The sequence below is a fragment of the Aptenodytes patagonicus genome, chromosome 5, assembly GCF_965638725.1.
Source record: "Aptenodytes patagonicus chromosome 5, bAptPat1.pri.cur, whole genome shotgun sequence".
Classification (NCBI taxonomy): Eukaryota; Metazoa; Chordata; class Aves; order Sphenisciformes; family Spheniscidae; genus Aptenodytes; species Aptenodytes patagonicus.
The window spans coordinates 56,890,211-56,908,501 of record NC_134953.1 but is presented as its reverse complement, the minus strand read 5'-3'; the positions used below and the strand labels follow the sequence as shown (position 1 = coordinate 56,908,501).

The window sequence follows — 18,291 nt, the reverse complement described above, 5'->3', positions numbered from 1 at the left end:
TACTTATTCTCCAAATTTGCCTATCAGCTTCCAGCCACAGAAGAAATTCTCCACAAAGGTTCTCACAGACCAGGATCTTGTCACCTCCTCACCATCTCTTGGACAAGTGAGACAAACTCAGCTTCTCCCATCAATTCACATGTCTCTCTCCAACTGATTTATCTTTTGCAACACCATTATTATTTCTTATTCCACTTAGCCGGAAGAATAAACAGCTTAAGGGGCGTGAGCGGCACTCAATTATGTTTTGTGCATCATTTATTAATTTACTATTCATCACAAGTGTAAATCAAAAGAGCACAGTTGGTGGGCTTTGGTGACACGGAGGTCATAAATCGAGGCGTCAGTGACACAGCTTACTTCATCCTACAGAACTTTTACAAACACTAATGAAACACACAATGGAAATGGATTATCTCATCTCTCAGATCCAACCAACACGGAACTTCACATTTTTTTAAAGTCAATTTTCAGAGCAAATGGCAATTTGTAAAGTGCCTTTGAAAAGAATACTTATAAATAAAATTATAAAAGAGTAATTTCTGGGTATAGAGAAAAACTGTAGCAGGCAATTTACTTTTACCATTCATTTTTAAAAATTAACCTTGCTGGTTCAAGTTCTTATCCTAACTGAACCACGATATATTCCAAAATACACAGTGACATGCTTGATTCATTTTTTTTGGACCCAAAATGGCTTAAGTTAGGAAACACTTAAAGTTTTGCAAAACTAATTTCAATTCAGCATTCAATTTAACAATGTACTGTGCAACACATAAATAGATTAAAGTGCTTGTCTCTAACCTAAGCAAGGTATTACTAAGTGAATGTTTTCAGCAGCAGCATGGCAGAATATAAATACTCATTATTATTTTCTGTTATTCAAAGATGCAAAGGAAAAAGTGAGCCACCTGCTTATTTTTAAGCGAAGCTCCAACCCTGCAATTTTCTCCTATAGTAAGGGCAAAGTGAAAAGCATCCCTTCTCCCAGCAGTGCTGGAGAGTGGGAGCTTCCATACTGCTGCGTGAAGCGGGACCCATGCCCAGCACTTCTGGATCCACCCCTTTGTGCACGCACTAGGTATTTCACCACAGAAGCAAGTATATAACTACACAAACTACTTGAGTCCCAAGATCATCTCACTCTTCCAGTTTACAAGAGGAGTAGAAAACTACGTTTCTTTTGGGTTTGCGTTTTTTATTTTAGAAGAGCTTTTTCTTTACAATACTATAATCAAAATTTTGGCCTCTTTGTGAAGCTGAATATGATTTATCTGCGATTTGGTTTATTCCACAAACAAGTACTTACTGAAAATATCCATCAAGCATACAGATGTATTTAAGTATACAAAAATAATCTCCTTTTGTGCAATACATTCACATTTACAGTACGGAGTGTTAAGAGACACACCTCTCATCCTTAAAATTTTTGACCAATGGCTAATATTTCTTCATTTGTTCTCTGTTCTCCTGAACAGTTCTTTGTCTTTTCTTTAAGTTATCTTCACATTTCCTCCATCTGTCAAGCCTTAACCAAGCCTGCGTCAAAGCAACACGTCAAGCACTGAAGACTTGACCTAATGAACACTCAAATGGTTTTTGTTTCTTGCTTCCGAAGAACCAAGTATATGCCTTTGCCTCACATTTTCAATTATCTTGATCTTTTCATCTGATGCTGTTGTAAAGCTCTTTCAGTTCTCAAGACCTCCTCTTCACAGGTTTTCTGAATTCTGCATTGTTTCTCTTCAAGAAACTCTTGAAAATACCAGCTGCCTTTCTCTGTGTCGACTTACGTTCGTGTAACCCTGTGCAGCATTTGAGTGTAGCTGTCATGTTGTTCATTCTTTGAGTAGCATTATTAGCAAAATAAAATGGGCCAAATCTTCTAGATCCACGCACTCTAGCAAAATAGCTCTTTTCTAAGTTAACCGGGTGGTGTCCGGCATCGTCCTGCAGAGCAGAACAACCGTGAAAATGAGACTTGTAGAGCACTGCAGGCAGCCTGTTCACCCTGCAGGGATGCCAACTCACCTCTTGCTGCTGGAAAGGCTTCGTACAGCTGGAAAGGCCAAATTTCATTCTGTTTGTTTCTCTCTATCAGTGTTTTCCATTTTCAGCAAACCTATGAAGAAAACAATATAGTATTAAATCCAGTCTTTGGAATATAAAAATGTACAATTACAAAAATTCTCATTTTTTCTTAGAATTTAGTATTTGCTGACAACAGATTTGTTGTATAAGACAAGTCACTGTCTTGCTGTGTTGAATTAAATATCATAGTCCTTTGAAATATGACAGGTTATCGTCTATGGACTCTGTCACCATCTCCCAGAATCTGCAGGTTCAAACACGCCAATGAGACTACACCATGGCTCAAAGTAAAAAGCCAGTAAGGAACTTCCCCTGAGACAGCACAAGTGCTTACTGTGACTGCCAAGATAATGTCCAGCACTATTCCCACTGAAGTCAAATCAAGCCTTTCCATAAACAATTTCTAGACCCTAAACTCTATAACAAAGTAAGTAAAAATGAATAATTTCCTGAAAGTTTCACAACTTCCTACAGTAGCTGCTTTTTTAAATAGATTTTTAAAAAAATCTTCTGACAATGCAAAATTCACTGCATAAAATTGTATACAGGTAGAAGATAGTAATAATATAAATGATGTTCCTGCATGTCTATATTTGAAATGTGTTCCTTCTCTACTGGTACAATAGTTCTTCCAGTATTTCCCTTGAAATTATGCATCAGATTTATGTGAAAATATATATTCCATAGTTAAAATAAAATATATATATTTTTATATATATATATAAAATATATATTCATAGTTAAAATCCAATTTTCCTGTTTTTATAATCCCAATATAAATCAGACTAAAATAGTGTCTATTCTACTTTATTTACGAGGAAAATTTTCACAGCATGACCATATACAAGACTCGGAATTATTTTCGCAGGGGATTTTGTTTGCAAAACAAGTGTTCTGTTTCCAAGACCGTTATAAAGCCTTGGTTCTTCTCCTTGTGTGCCATACTAAAAAGTAATACAAACAAACTATAGTGCTCCAAAAGTTACAACGCAACCTTCTTCTGCCTAATTTTTTGTACTTTCCACTGATAGCAGAGGTAGTGTGAATAATTAATCAAGGCTAGATTAAAAAGGATTAGCCTTTCCACTCTCGGTACGACCATCCCTGCCGGGATGTTCTTCTGTTCAGGGTGGGAAGCTGGAATTCAGACTGCTCTTCCCAAGCTCACACTGCTCACTGCCAAGAGAGAATTGCCAGCACGCGAGAGATCCCCAGCCTCCCCGTATTTAGTCTAAACTTCATTTACTCCTTCAACGCTACCTAGATCAGAGAGGTTGAGTATCTGTGGCAAGTTCAGATTTTGTCTGGTGACAGGACACTATTTTCTGGAGTCGCCAAGCCGCCGCGGTTTCGCAAGCCTTTGCTGGAAGGTGCCCGCCTGCCTGTATGCAGCCGGTCAAGGAGCAGCCCTGGTGAGGAACTGGCTTTGTGCACTGTCACTTAATGAGGAACACCGGGCAAAACCATTGGGCTCCCACAAACACGGATGTAATGCTGCAGAGAGAGAAACCGTAACTCGAACATCTCCTCCCTGTGGGGCCACCAGCAACAGGGGAACGGAGAGGTGAGGAGCCTCTCGGGCTTGGGAGGGGGCGGCTGTCAGAAACTGGGCTGCAGAAAGGATAAAGTTCAGGAAGATCATCAAGTGAAGGGCTCGCTAACGTTAATACTTCAGAATTGATGTATTAACTCCTAACTGCTTCACACACATCCTCATTAGCATAGTTTTACTGACTGGTATTTGCAGTATATATATCCAAGTGCCTCCGTAATATCTAATGACAGTTTTATATTATCCTGGAAGATGATGCATGATTTGACACACATCAGGCATGAATATGAGGATTGGTGTTAAGAAGAACTAAACACAATTAGAAAGTCTTTTTTTTGCAACTCAAAGGATAATCATTATCATCTTTTCAACATTTGTGTAACTACGGCTGTATGTTTTATAAGCATCAGCAAAATTGTCGTATTTGTATCCAAATGTTTTCATTAACAGAACATAAAAGAATATCGAAGGCCATAATACTCAGAAACAATCAGTACAGTCAGCTTCAAAACAAACTTACTTTCTAGCCCACAGTATAAAACCTCCCCAAGCATGACCCAATCCACCGCAGGAGCACGAGGCCATGCCGCAACTGTAGGAGCCAGGCAGGCATCGGCCGGCGGAGGACGCCGGGACACCCCAATGCCACGCTCTGCCCCGGCGCAGCAGGGGCTGGGGCTGCAGCAGTGCCAAGCAGAGCTCACCCTCCAGCCACCTCACGTGGACATAGCAGACATGACAGCGGTGGCATAGGGACACAAGGATGAGCCCTGCATCAGAGCAAGTAAGGTGCAGGCGTAGGGGGTACGGCACAAGGCAGGACACACCAGGCATGGGGACGTTTCTGGGGATAACTCTTTTTGGGCCAACTCTTCTTGGGCCAGGCACAGCATGCCAAATGCAAGGTCTGCCTCAGGAAAGCCAGGACATTTCGCAGCTGCGATGCCAGCAGTGCTGCCACTCGCCTCGCTGCGCGTGGAGATGTGGGGCACGGCCCATGCCGCCTGTGCCACGTTCCCCAAGCCCGCGTGCCACTGGGAAGCAGACAGGCAGTGTCGTGCCACTTCACAGGTGAGACAAAGAGCCAAGTGACCCTCTCTCAGACCCTCAGCCACGCCACAGCCCTCTCCTCCATCACCCCCATCAACAAACCCCTCCTTTCACTACACTTCTGCCATTTCCAGTGGCCTTATGTTTTCTTCCAAGTCCAACAGTAATTTCTTCATCGCAGGGGAGGGGGAGGCTGAAAGCACAGGAGAGACCAAGCAGACCCCACAGCTCTCATGCCAGCCCCTGGTGCCAGGGCAGTGGCGGCAGTGCCCAGCGTCAGCCCGGCACCACTCCAGAGGACCACCTCAGCCTCAGTGTGGAGATGGCAGCGGCACTCCCAACCTGGCCAGACCTTCATGAGAACAGAACACAATAGTCCCTACCACAGTCAAACCTGACCAAGCTTTTCAGCTACTGTAGCCAAAGCCAAACACAAAAGGAAGAGTTATTTGATCTTATTTTTCCAAATATGGACAAAAAACAGTGTTTTCACCACATTTTACGCTAGAAATACCTAACCTTCTACTAGAATTAGACCCACAAATGTCTGCTCAAATGTCGAAGCTTGTGTTTGCCAAAGCTTAACCCACCTGTAGATGGATTTCCATCAGCTGGGAAAACAAGGGGTAGGACCTTGCCCGCTGTTTCAAGGCCGGCCATTCCCACGCACAGGCAGAGACATTATGAGAAAACCTGAAGTAACTGATGAAAACGTGAAGTATCTTGTTGCTGGATCATGACTGTCTGGTTTGAAAGCATTTCAAATCTTACATCAAGAGTAATTGCCCTTTACAAAATACTCCCCTAACAAAATCCTGTGCTTTCTTCTATGATAAAACTAAACCAGTACACACCCGTTTTAACACACTGTACCTGTCTGTTACACCAACTACTCTTCCACACATTTAAACAAAACTTCTCAAAAGGCTATTTCATTCATATTTGTAAATCCTCAAGACCATTATTGCTACAGGATTTAATATAAACGAATACCTCAGTGTACTTAGCAGAGCCAGTTCCACCCCTCTGCTCAGTTGCTCCTGTAACAGCTGCAAGCTGTCAGGGTGTTTCTCAATGTCTTACTCAAAAACAGTACCAAGTTACTCCTTTCCAGAGTTCAAAACTTCATTTAGTTACAGTTTACGTTGCTTATGGAAACTCACTACACTGATTCTAGACCTGTGCCAAAATGCATTGCTGCACTGAAAGAACAGTGGCAGTTTTAAACTCAAATAATTCACAACAGAGAGACAGAAATTAACCCTGTGCATCATGGGGAAGTTCTGCTGTTCATTTGCTTCTCTCTACCCTTTACTTCAACTTCAGCTATAGCACGTATGCAACAAACAGCAGGTTAAGAGCAAGGCAATGTGTATGTGAAACCTTTAAGTCACTTGATCGAATGTTATAGCCTGATCTACTGAAGCCAGTGACCAAACTCATAAGAATAATGCACAAACCTACTCCTCTCATACTTCATCATATACTTGTTAAAATACATGAAATTAATCTAGGGAAAGAAAGAGCAAAGTCCTGATAAAAACTTTCTTATATTAAGGTCAGATATTTCATCGTTATCAAAGATTTGGAAGAAATGCTCTGTGGACTTTTCTGTTCTTTTGCAGCAGTAGAAAGCAATGTAACGTACATTTTCTGGAAAGACACCCGACAAGAAAAAACCCAAACTTTAAAGACTACATAAGTGGTTACTTTATTGTGTCTATCACTGAATACTTGGTTCCCAGAAACGATGGCTGAATCCACCTCTTCAGTAAAGTTTGCTTTTCAGGTTCAAATAATAATAATCAGCATTGTTAGTTCAAAATTAATCATAATCTCACTCCCCATTACAGCAGGAATTTTCTTTATGAAAGTCATTAGGAAATTAAAATCATAGAATATAAGCCCATTTAAAGAAGGAAGAGAGTGATGTTGTAGATAAATCACCTACAGAAAAGAGAAAGGACCAAATCCAACAATTCTACCAACCCTCTTGCTCTGAACTTCCCTTCATCTTTCTCACCTCCTTTTTCTGCCATATGGCCTACATGGTATAATTTTGTCATTTTTAAACTTAAAAAGAAAAAAATCCTAGTTCTGTTCTCTGGAGGTGAAAATTATCATTAACTGAGAAGAGCAGGACAATACCATCCTACCTTGAAACTGTAAAGGGCAAAAAGGTGTTGGAAAGGCAGAAAAGCAGAAAAGTTATATCTAAAAAGGAAGCAAACTTTTTCTTCTATTCATACAAGGGGATTTTCTAATGCTCTTTATACTTGATACCACTAAGAAGGTACAGCAGTTCTTATTTAGGCATCGTAAAAGATGGTGCACCTAAATACGCGCCTTATGCTCAGTGGCAGGGAGCTCACGCAATAACAACTAATACAGCAAAGCACTATATATGCATAGACGTAACCTAGAGATGACTGCAATAGATAAATATACAAAATACCTGTGTTTCAGTTGCAGCAGCAATGGGATTATACTGCAGTAACAGTACAACAAAAATTACCCCAAAGCCACCCCCCTGCAGTAACCCCCTCCCTCTCAGCTCCCCTGTGCCTCCAGTCCGCCATCGGTACTTCAGGAACTTACTTTCAAGCACCAGGACATTTAAAGGTCAGTTAACTTATCAAGGCTTCAGATTTCACATACACAAATACAGTATTTAAACCTAGAGATCTACCTCTGTCTTGTATTTGTGTCGTATGTCCACATAACTGTAAGAAAGTCAACGGTGTCCTAGGATGTATTAGGAGAGGCGTTGCCAGCAGGTCGAGGCAGGTGGTTCTTCCCCTCCACCCAGCACTGGTGAGGCCACCCCTGCAGTGCTGCGTCCAGTCCCCCAGTACAAGAGAGACGTGGACATACTGCAGAGAGTCCAGCAATGGGCCACCAAGACGCTGAAGGGACTGGAGCATCTCTCCTATGGGGAGAGGCTAGGAGGGCTGGGACTGCTCAGCCTGGAGCAGAGCAGGCTCAGGGGGATCTCATCCATGTGTATGAACACTAGCAGGGGTGGTGCCAAGAGGACGGAGCCAGGCTCTTCCCAGTGGTGCCCAGGGACAGGACCAGAGGCCACGGGCACAAACTGACACACAGGAGGGTCCCTCTGGACATCAGGAAACACTTTTTCACTGTGAGGGTGACTGAGTACCACCAGGGAGGTGGTGGAGTCTCCATCCTTGGAGATATTCAAAAGCCATCTGGACATGGCTCTGGGTGTCCCTGCTTGAGCAGGGACGTTGGACCAGATGACGTCCAGAAGTCTCTGCCAACCTCGACCGGTCTGTGAGTCTGTGACAATTTCCTATATGTAGTCTCTGTTTTCATCAGACTTTCTCAGAATTCTTAGAACGGTTCTTTCCTCTGTTTGCAGAGTTCATTTTTCTTAGAAAAAAATGTTTTTGAATAGTGCGCTTACCGTTTCCCAGATGAATGCTTTTCACCCTTAGTGTTCTGTTCTGATTTAATGATGAGGTACATTAAGTTTTTCCTATCACACACTGAAGGTGTGCTTTGACTGTTAATTCGTTTATCTTCATCTCTGACGTAATGCCTCCGCAGTGGAAGTTCAGGCAAAGGAATTCTACTGTAAAAACCACCTTTGTGACTATTTCACAGGGTACAAAGAAGTAGGTAATACTCAAAATTGGAATAAAGCAGAGTTAATTCTTTTGTTGCAGCTGAAATTAAGTGAACCACCATACTGAAATGTTTATTTAATGTTAATGTAATATCTAGTCTGAAACTTTAGAAAATTTAAGAAAATCCATATTTAAACTCCTCAAAGCTTATTTAACATATCTCAGCAAGGTGGATGAATAATGAAGGATTTTTTCATACACAATATGCAGTGATATATGCAGAGTCAATACAAACACAAACGTCTTCTCAGATCCTTTGGGCAAGAAGTCTGCCAAGCTGGGGCGGACTGACTGGCTGCCATCAATAACAAAGAAAATAGGCTATAGAAAGGTCTACTTATATCAGTCAAAGTTAGACCCATCCAAACTAGGAATTGCACAGCCTTCCCGTAAGGTGAACCTGTCTGCTGAAAAGGGGAATCTGCCCCAGGGTTACTACTTGACTTGTCATATAGTTTACTTTCTTTTTATGGATGTTAACGTGAAAACCACAGTAGTCTGTTAAACATGATTGAGTCTTCCCTCTCTTTACCTATTTACAATCAATATTCGTACTTAGGTATAATGAGTTATATATTTCTTCTCACTTGAACAGCATTAGACATAACCAGTCTCACACAGATGCAGCCCAAGAACCGATGACAGTGATAACAAGAACTGAATCCATGATGTATCATGAACAGGAGCAATTTTTCCCACAGCACTGTAGCACCATCGTCAGGCAATGAGAGGAAATCTTCCTGCTCCCTGGTCCCAAATTTACTCCATCTCACTGTCACAAAACCCCAAAGCTCTATTTATGCCCCTTCCACCCTTGTCCAGGGTTCACTGCACGCACAGAGTGGATTCTCCCACCAAAATCAATTACAGGACCTCACCCCACGTAATCTAGTGCAGAACTGCAGTATTAACTTGGGGTTTCTTTGAAGGATGTTTAAGCCCAAGGGTGAGATGCTAACAGAAAATACTGTTTCTTGTTTAAGATCAGTGGCTACGTTGGAGTGCTGGCGTATGGTAAAAGCCACACGTCTGTTCAAGGTGCCAGCAGTAATCCTGCAAATTAAGGACCACTAGCGAGCCCCATTTCAGCGCCAAATAAGATAACTGAAACTAAAACAGAAATAAAAGCTCCCATACATTATGGACAAAGCAGCAAAGTTTCTGAGCAGAAAGAAAAATGCCTCCTTGCTCTCTGCTAGCATTTTAACAGGGCAGCACACTAGCAAACGCGGTCGGTCTAACTCAGGGCACACTCTCCAGATCTCTAAGGAGGCTTTATTAACCATCTTTAACAACTATCATTTTGTGAAACGGCAAAAAGTGCATCTCATGAAACCAATGAGATAATACAGTCTGGAGGATCTTTAGAGGAACCTAACAGAGGTAAGCAAATGAACAAATAGCAGCTGGTGAAATTCAGTGTTGATAAATGCAAAGTAATGCACATTTAAAGGAGTACTCTGATAATATTGATATGTTCCGATAATATGATGTTATTGATAAGCTTCCTTGATTTCCAAAATACCCATAAAATCATGAAAAGAAACAGTGCACCATCAATGAAATAATGTAACAATAATATGTAATAAATGAGTGCCATAGAAATTAAACTGGCTACAGTAACACTTTTAAGGTCACTTGTATATTCTTACCAAGACTACTGTTCAGTTCTGGTTACACCAACTAGAAAAGATGTGGTGGGGGAAAAGTTCACTTATGGAAAATGGAAATTATGTAAGGCATAGATAAGCATTCAAATGAAAACCACAAATATCGATAAGGAATAAAATAAATACAAATGCACATTGAAACAAGTATTCAAATAAATCCTCTAAGGATCAGAAAGGAGACTGGAGGTTCCCACTGTTTCCCATAGCACAAAACAAGCAAACACAACTCCATTTAAAAATGCCAAATCCAAAAGTGGTCAAAAGAACAGCCTTTAAGGAATGCATAATTCTGCCTGTGGAAGGGTGGGACAAGCAGCATGGCGTGGCGATGGGGAGAGAAGCACTCAGCCCCAGGGAAAGGAAAGCCCAACCTCTTCTCCCCCAAGTCCACAACCGCTGGGAACTGAAGAGTGGACACTCTACAGTAGCATTCCCCTTATATTACTGGCATACTGCCTAAAGACAGGTTTTTAACATATAAAATGTTAAACATGGATTTCCACATATTTCATGCCCATATGTTTCCATATGTATAGCATATGAAAATAAGTTAAATTCTAGAATTATGATTTTCATGAATTTTCTTACTCTTCTCATGCAGCTGGCACTCGAAACTGAAAAAGACAGGTTCATCTTTGGTTTAATTTAAATCTGGGTTTGTTACTGAGGGAGCATCAGTCATTCTAAATTAATTTTACACAGGTATTCCTTGCTTAAATGTAGAGACTGACTTTAACGTATCAGAAATGAGAAAAATTAGCATGCTTTTTATAAAAAGATATTTTTTGTCCTGAAAGGTTTGGCTCTGGTCTGTTACAAAAAGAAGAGTTTAATCAAATGAAACATTGCCTGGAAGAGATCTTCAAATTTCAAGGAAACCCTTCCTAGTCACAGTTAATATTCAGTAAGTATAAAGAATAAGTATATAATTTTTAGAATGTAATGTACAGTACTTCAAAAAGATTGACAAAACATTATCTGCAAAGGACTTCATATTAACATAATAATGAAACAGTTTTCAAGCCATTATGGAGAGACTGAGGTTTTATGATAGTATGTAATATGGCAATAAAAACCCATACGAAGCATGAAGAACAAAAACGTTAAAGGTCCCTGCTTTGAACAGCTATTCGTTTAAGAGTACAGCTGTGTTTAGGAATTACAGCTACTTGTCTCTGTCTGAAAATGATCGGGGCATTGGCACCATTTCCCTTCTCTCCTGGAATGACAACAAGAGACTTGGACAGAAAAGTCCGCAAGTCTTGTTGCTTTGTAATAAACAGCTCGGCTGCTACACTGGGATAAATAAGACAATGTGCTTTATGTCCAATTTGCAGAAAAATGTGCAAGCTTTGTCACCGTGGCAATGTTCGTACTTAATCCTGCTATCTGTTTGAAGACCCCAAAATTACCAGTGTACAGTAATGCTCCTTGTACCTATTTGAAGTCTTTGGTATCAGGCACCAGATACAGCTGGTAAAAATTAAGCCCATGTCCTCCTTGGAATCACATCAGCACACGCGTAATCTCCCAGCAAAACATAAAAGCAAGGTATCATTCTTCTCCTTTCGTAACCTCACGCCACCTTACAGCTGTTTGACAAATCACCCTCTCGGTGTGCTTTGCACCCGCCTGACTTGGGGACAGAGCCGCTATTCCACCCTGCCGAGCTGCGTCTTCTGCTGCGGGTTTCACTACTTTTGCTGCTACGCTGTGCTCTCCACTTTCTCCCTGCTGCCTCTCCTGCAGTACCACTCCTGCTCTCCCTCCCCCCACCTCCCATCATTTTCTGCTCAGTCTTCTGACACACTGCTGTGTCCTCCAGGGCCTCCCCAGTGCCTCCCACCCATTCCACGCACGCTGCCAGGTGGGATGAAGGGATGCTGTGCTGTCGCCAAGGCGCCTGGCTTGCTCTGCCACCTCTGCAGCAAGCTACTCACCCCACAGCCAGCAGCGAGTGGACGCTCAGCCGTGCTGTGGAGCGCTATTCCAGGCAAGCTCACCCCGGAGCACGCAGCCGAGGGGGGCAAGCTTGCCCCAGAGCACGTGGCCAAGGGGACACCTGCCAGCAGCCCCCACCTTACAGGACCAGTCTGATGGCCCAGTGCCATTGGAAGTCACCACTAACCTTGCGCAGCGCTTATCCTCCAGCCATGTGGCGGTGGTGGTTTATCCTCCGCCATTATACCAACATTACTAATTATGAGTTAATAAAAAATTGCAGACTTCTTTTTTTTCTGGATCTCTTGGATACAAAGTTACCATAACTCGAGAATTATACAAAATAACAAGCAAAATCAGGCAGCCCACTACAGCGGAACAGAAAATTCTGGCGATATTATTTCTCCATTTTAAGGCTTCTTCCCCTCAGACACCCAGAAGACATTTTTAAGAGCTGCAGCTGGTTAGCGAACTAGTGAGGTATCCTACCTCTGCTAACGAAGGCTACAGCTCTTCAGATACTGTGCATCAAACAGCATGAGCAAAATCCCTTCCCATCATTTCAAACGCGGCTTCTGAGACACCAAAGGAACCTCGCAAGGTTCTCCAGGTACCCACACCGATGTCCTAGATGGTGGTTAATAACCAGCTCCATCAGCTTTCCCTGAAGGCAGCACACTACTCTGCATACCCACAGCATTAGTGTTCCGAGATTGGTTTTAATTATGTAGCTGGAGTGAGAAAATGTCACTCTCCCAGAGGAAAAACTTGATCTTTCAAAATAATACAGATGCTGTCACTCTTCACAAGCTTAGTAGTTCAAGAAAACTATCACTGGGGCACAGAAATTCTTTATCTTTTTTATTTATCCACTAAGTAAAAATAGACTAAAGTATCACTGAAACAAACTGGAATAAGAAGGATCAATAGGCAGAAAAATAATGCCATGATCCTCTGTCTGACTTGATTAAAATTCTGACAGACATAATACAAATAAAAAATGATCCTCAGGAAAGGAATGTGAATTGAGGAAATAGAAAAAATACCAAAAAAGATCCAATTATAGCACCAATCGTGAAGAGAGAATTTTTCACAAGATCACCCAAAAGGCAAGTCTTCCTCTGGAAAAAATAACCCCAAGAGCTTTTAACCAGATATAAAGCAAACACAACATCATTTAAAGACAGGAACAACAATCTATGCAGGGTAAACTCCATGGGCCTTAGCTGTCACTACAGAAAGGTCAAGGCCAAAACTGACTCTACTATACTTGAAACCACAGTTCTGCAAAAAATTGGTAACCAAAGCTAAGGCTGCACTTAAACCACCACCTATTTTGGGGAGGGAAGGAGTAATCTATCCTCAAAACCTATCTTTTATTGTCTACATTGAACAATGTTGAGTAACTGTGTATTTCACCTCCTCCACAGGCATTCTTCTGCATTGCTGCCTCACTTGCTTATGAGAACACGCTTTCATTCCAAGGAAAAGTGCATAAATATATTACAGGTTTCCAAAGCTTGTGAGAATCAAAAGCAGTAAATTCTGTCAAATGCACTGAGTCCCCCTCTTCCCCCTTTTGAAGAATAATACTACTTTATTGTTCCATTAAGACATTCTTATACTAGACAGTAGAGATGGTAAAGAAAAAGGGTAAGGTACAACCTTGTTCCAGAAAGCTGTGAGAAAATAGCCTACTTCATGAAAATAATAAGACAACAACTATATGTTAAAATGTCAACAAACTGCAGAAAGCCTCCAGGCCCAGGAAAATTACTCCAATGCAAGTACACAAGTAATGGTGGGGAATAGCACAAATTGTTGTACCTGGTAAAAGCACAGCTAAACATATAAGCTAGAGAGAAAAGCACACAAAATAAACCATGTCACCTACAGAGTTGGATGCACTACACTGACTTATCAAAAAAGGCTTGAATGAAGAAACGTTTTGACCAACAGAACTCCATCTATTAACATCTATTATCTTCACCAAGCAGTAAAAATGCATGAAGTCTGGATAACTTCTGTGAATAGTTTCAGCACTGGGATCTGACAAAACGCTAAAATCCTGACATACAAACTTTTTGATAAAGTCATCCAACTGAATAAATATAGATACCAAAAACTTCCTGCTTTTTAATATTATTACTGGAGTCATTGCTCTCATAGTTATGAAGCATGGGCAGTTTTATATGCAAATGAAGTTATTTTACATCTTCACAGTGAAATACAATCAAGTTCTTAACAATGTAAGAGATAAAATCATTACTGCATTTTCATTTTATCTGCAGTAGAGATGCTATTTACAGTACTTGTTTTCTGCCATTCACCTGACTTTAACAAATTAAGCTAAAGATGTCAGTAAACAAGTGCTGAGATTCCAAAAGTTCATCCTCAATGTCAAAAGAAATATCTTGTTGAATGCAGCGTGCGTATAATTCTAATACATACAGTTCTAACAATGTCCTTGAAAGCGTATGGTATGAAAGATACCAAGTTCAGAGTTGTGCTGGCTCAATGTTCTGGCTCACAGTACAGTCATTGTGTATTTTTTTATTTTGAGGTAGTATCTCATGTTACCATACTTTGGGAAAAGCAAACAACATAGAAATTGTCATATCTCATAACATTAGTGGATTTACATAGCCTGTAAAATCAAATTAGGTTTATGTCAAGTAAATGCATGGTCTGTTCTATGCACAGAATTTCTCATACTTCTTTTTTTACTTCTGAAAGTATTATTTTAAAAATCACTAGCATATTTTAAACTGTATAGATTAAATAATGATTGATTATTAACAGGCCCTTGAAATTATTTCCATAAGTGCTAGTTTTGTTACATCAAAAGGGACCTGAGTAAAATTGAGTGATCATTTACAAAAACATGGTCAGAAATGTTAGAAGACAGTTTAAGTGTTTTTGGTGGCGTCTTTGCTATCCTTAGTCACCAAGGCAACGATCAATTTACAAATAGCATACGAAAAAATATTGTCCTATGCACAAACAGTTATGTGAGAGCCCGTCTGTATTTAAGTCATGGATTTTGATGAACATTTGTAATAAAAACATAGCTTTATCATGAAATGTCTCCAGGTAGCCAGTTTCGATGAAAGATTTATCATGTACCCACTGGCCTAGAAAATGGAAAATATTTTACAATAACTACTAGGCTTAGAGAATGGTTAGAGGCAGGAGAATGAGTTTTCCCCTATCTGCTTTCAGGCAAAGGACTTGGGTTCCCCAAAGACAAAATAACAGGAATGATAATGAAAATGTTTAGAGAGGACTCACACAAAGAATAAATGGGGAACTTTTAAAAGACCCCATGGAAAGCCTTAAATATAGAGCAAAATAAATTAGTATGTTTTTGTAGTAAACAAGAAATACTTCTTTTAGCTGTAAATCTAGCCAAGATGAGAAACAGCATGCTGAAAAGACTGGTGGAGAAAACAGACAAGGAAATGTACAGAAACACGGGACAATATGCTCCAGAGTCAGAAGAAAACCCCAGAAAGCAGTAAAACATGGGCTTTCTATCTGTCTACATCTGTGTATTTCTTGTTCTATTAAGTAAGCAGAGATGAAGTATTAAATAAGATTTCTAAAAGATCCCTGCGCGTGCCATTTGGCCCCAGGGCCAGAGCAGCGTCCCCAGCCTGTTTAATTTACCTGTCGGAAGGCAACGACAAGAGACAGCAGCGGAGCAGCCTACGGGACTGAGCCCTGCTCAGAGCAGAGGTCCCCAGGCTGCTGCCACAGGGGACCCATCAGCCCCGCTGCTGCCACGGCTGCTGCGTGGGCTGGCTGCTCTAACCACACACAGCAAGGCAAGGACCATTTCTTTGCATCTAGAAAGAGGACCCCAGTACTGAAACCCAGTAAAAGTTTGGCAAAAAGCTCAAATTGGGAAGCTCAACGGGTTGAACACGTACAAAGAGGTCATATATGATTTCCTATCTGTTCAACCAAAGGATGCGCCGGCAGTTGCTAACAAACACGAAGGGCAAAAGAATTAGGAACTTAGTGTGAGCTAAGTGGACTACTCATATTCAGGTAAGCATTGTTCTGAATACATAAATGTTTCATTCCGAAACAAGGTACCATACAGTTCCACTACATCACCTGAAAAACATTATGCAGCCACGTTAAATAAACAATTTCAGTAACAGACCCCTAATCCTATTAGACTGAACACAGTTCAATAAAATATTGTGTTAATGAAGCTCTAATCAAACAAGAGCCATGCAATTAGAAAAAACATCCTCACAACCGAACCTTTTAGAGGACAGCGTGCTACGAGCTGGCTTACCACTCTAGCAACAGGAGAGACATCAATGAGAAGACAATGGCAAAAACATTTCTATTTGTCAGGAAGTTTCCATCTCCCAACAATTTCCTCATCAGGATTTACACAGTAACCCAGTGCTTTGAGGGAGAAAATGCCGTTAACAACAATATGCCTACAGGCTATTTTCAGGCTCAGTGGAGTATCAAACAAGGTGAGGCCTATCAGATTAGGACTGAAAGATAATGAATGCACATTAGCCATTTTTCCAATTTCATTATCATGAAGATACAGTAAACAATTTCTTCATGCCTTCCCAAGACACTGGACCTGGAAGATGCCGTATCTGAAATAATGATGAAAATTCATCCTTCAGAAAAATGTAATTTAACACCTAAAATTATAAAATATCATATACAGGCCAGCTCAATACTGGAATAAATAGAAGTAAATTTACCGACTAGACAAGGGCTGAACCTGGCCTTCACGACTGCAGGATGATCACGCTAAACTCGGAGGTCACCACAGCAGCTATGAAACACCAGGCACTCTTTGAGCCATTCAGTACAGCCCCATCTTTATACACATCTAAAAAACTGGACTTACTGCAAATCATCCATTAGACTGGAATTTTGGATTAGGTTGTTCTAAGCAGCGTTGCAGGATTTTCCCGCTTCTGGCTCGCTCTGTCTCATTTTATCTCCAGCACGTATAGAGCTCAGAAGGCCACATGTGAAACTGCAGATTAAAGTTCAATTTTTGCTCCATGAACTGAAAGATTAAACAGTAGATTAACAGTAGATTAAAAGCGAGAACTGGAGAACGTATACCAAATATCTACAGAAAAACCTTCCAAGTAAGTTTGGGGATAAGGGAAGCAGCAGATGCCGTCTTGGTTTAACCATTTATAGAGAGACAGATGAAGCAGTTCAACGCACAGTAGGAACAAGAAATCATTACCGGCTTACAATATGTAAACTGTCAAATAAACAACAGGAAAAGTCTATATATGTCATTTAAAACACGTACAAAATACTCGCAAGAAGTGGTTTTATCATTTTCTCTGTACAGCAAAGATTTTTTTTTTCTTCAAACTACAGCCCTTAAGCCAAATCCATTTCAATACTGAAAAATCTTGAATTCACATGTAACTAACCACGTTATCATCGTCATCCTTTCCACTCCTTTATAAAGGAAGGGAGACCTCAAACACTGAAACTCCTGGTATCAGGTCTTCTCAACAAACAGCAGGGTAGGTGTGGGAAAAACACTTTTTATCACAAATGGCAAAAATTCTGTGAGCCCAAGATGTAACCGCCTGATCCTAGTAAAAAAATGAATATACTCAGTCAGAAGAGCTTCCTCCGTGAAGAAATCATACTTTATTCAAAATATATATTGCTTCTAAGGAATACAATTACACAAGTCTAAAGACAAATCAACTTCGTTTTTGCATCTTCACAAAGTATTATTATTTACCTGATGTGCATGGAGCTCCAGCACAACACCAAGTGAATCAATATTGATAACGTAATTATTTGAGAGGGTGCATATTTTAAGTGAAAAAACAATATTGCAAGTCCCCCACATTCTTTAGATACAGCTCATTTAACTGAACTATGACCAGGCCTTCTAACTTTTTTACAAGACTGATCAATAGTTTGTCAACATTCAAGTATCAGATTTTTTGAAGCAGAAACAAGACATTCAGTATTCAGTTAACTTCTTCTTGATAAGCTCTCTTCTTTGATTCATCCCTCAGAGATCCAGGAAAAGAAGAATGCAAAGACTACGTAAAAGGCTCAGCTTTAAAAGAAGAATTTCAGAAAACCAAAGAAAATATCCAGGTATTTGTTATAATATTACTTTTGAAACACCATATACCCACAGGGTAGAAAAAACTCCAGTGGCACTAATTGTTTAAGTAAGAAATACTGTTGTGCTAACAACATACTGTATACGACATATTGCATTCCAAAAGGTCACAGACAGTACTTTGCTAACTACTGGCATGATTCCACAACACTCACATACTATTTACTTAACCAAATG

At 40.5% G+C, this 18,291-nt stretch overlaps 1 long non-coding RNA gene across 1 annotated transcript; it reads right to left on the bottom strand.

Moving 5' to 3' along the window:
* Window positions 1-528: 528 nt before the first annotated feature.
* On the bottom strand, window positions 529-17,875 carry LOC143161204 (uncharacterized). Its single transcript, XR_012995487.1, has 4 exons — window positions 17,396-17,875; window positions 16,846-17,010; window positions 2,032-2,122; window positions 529-1,950 (listed from the first exon to the last, which is right to left on the bottom strand). It is a non-coding gene; the product is annotated as an uncharacterized LOC143161204 (long non-coding RNA).
* Window positions 17,876-18,291: the final 416 nt, after the last annotated feature.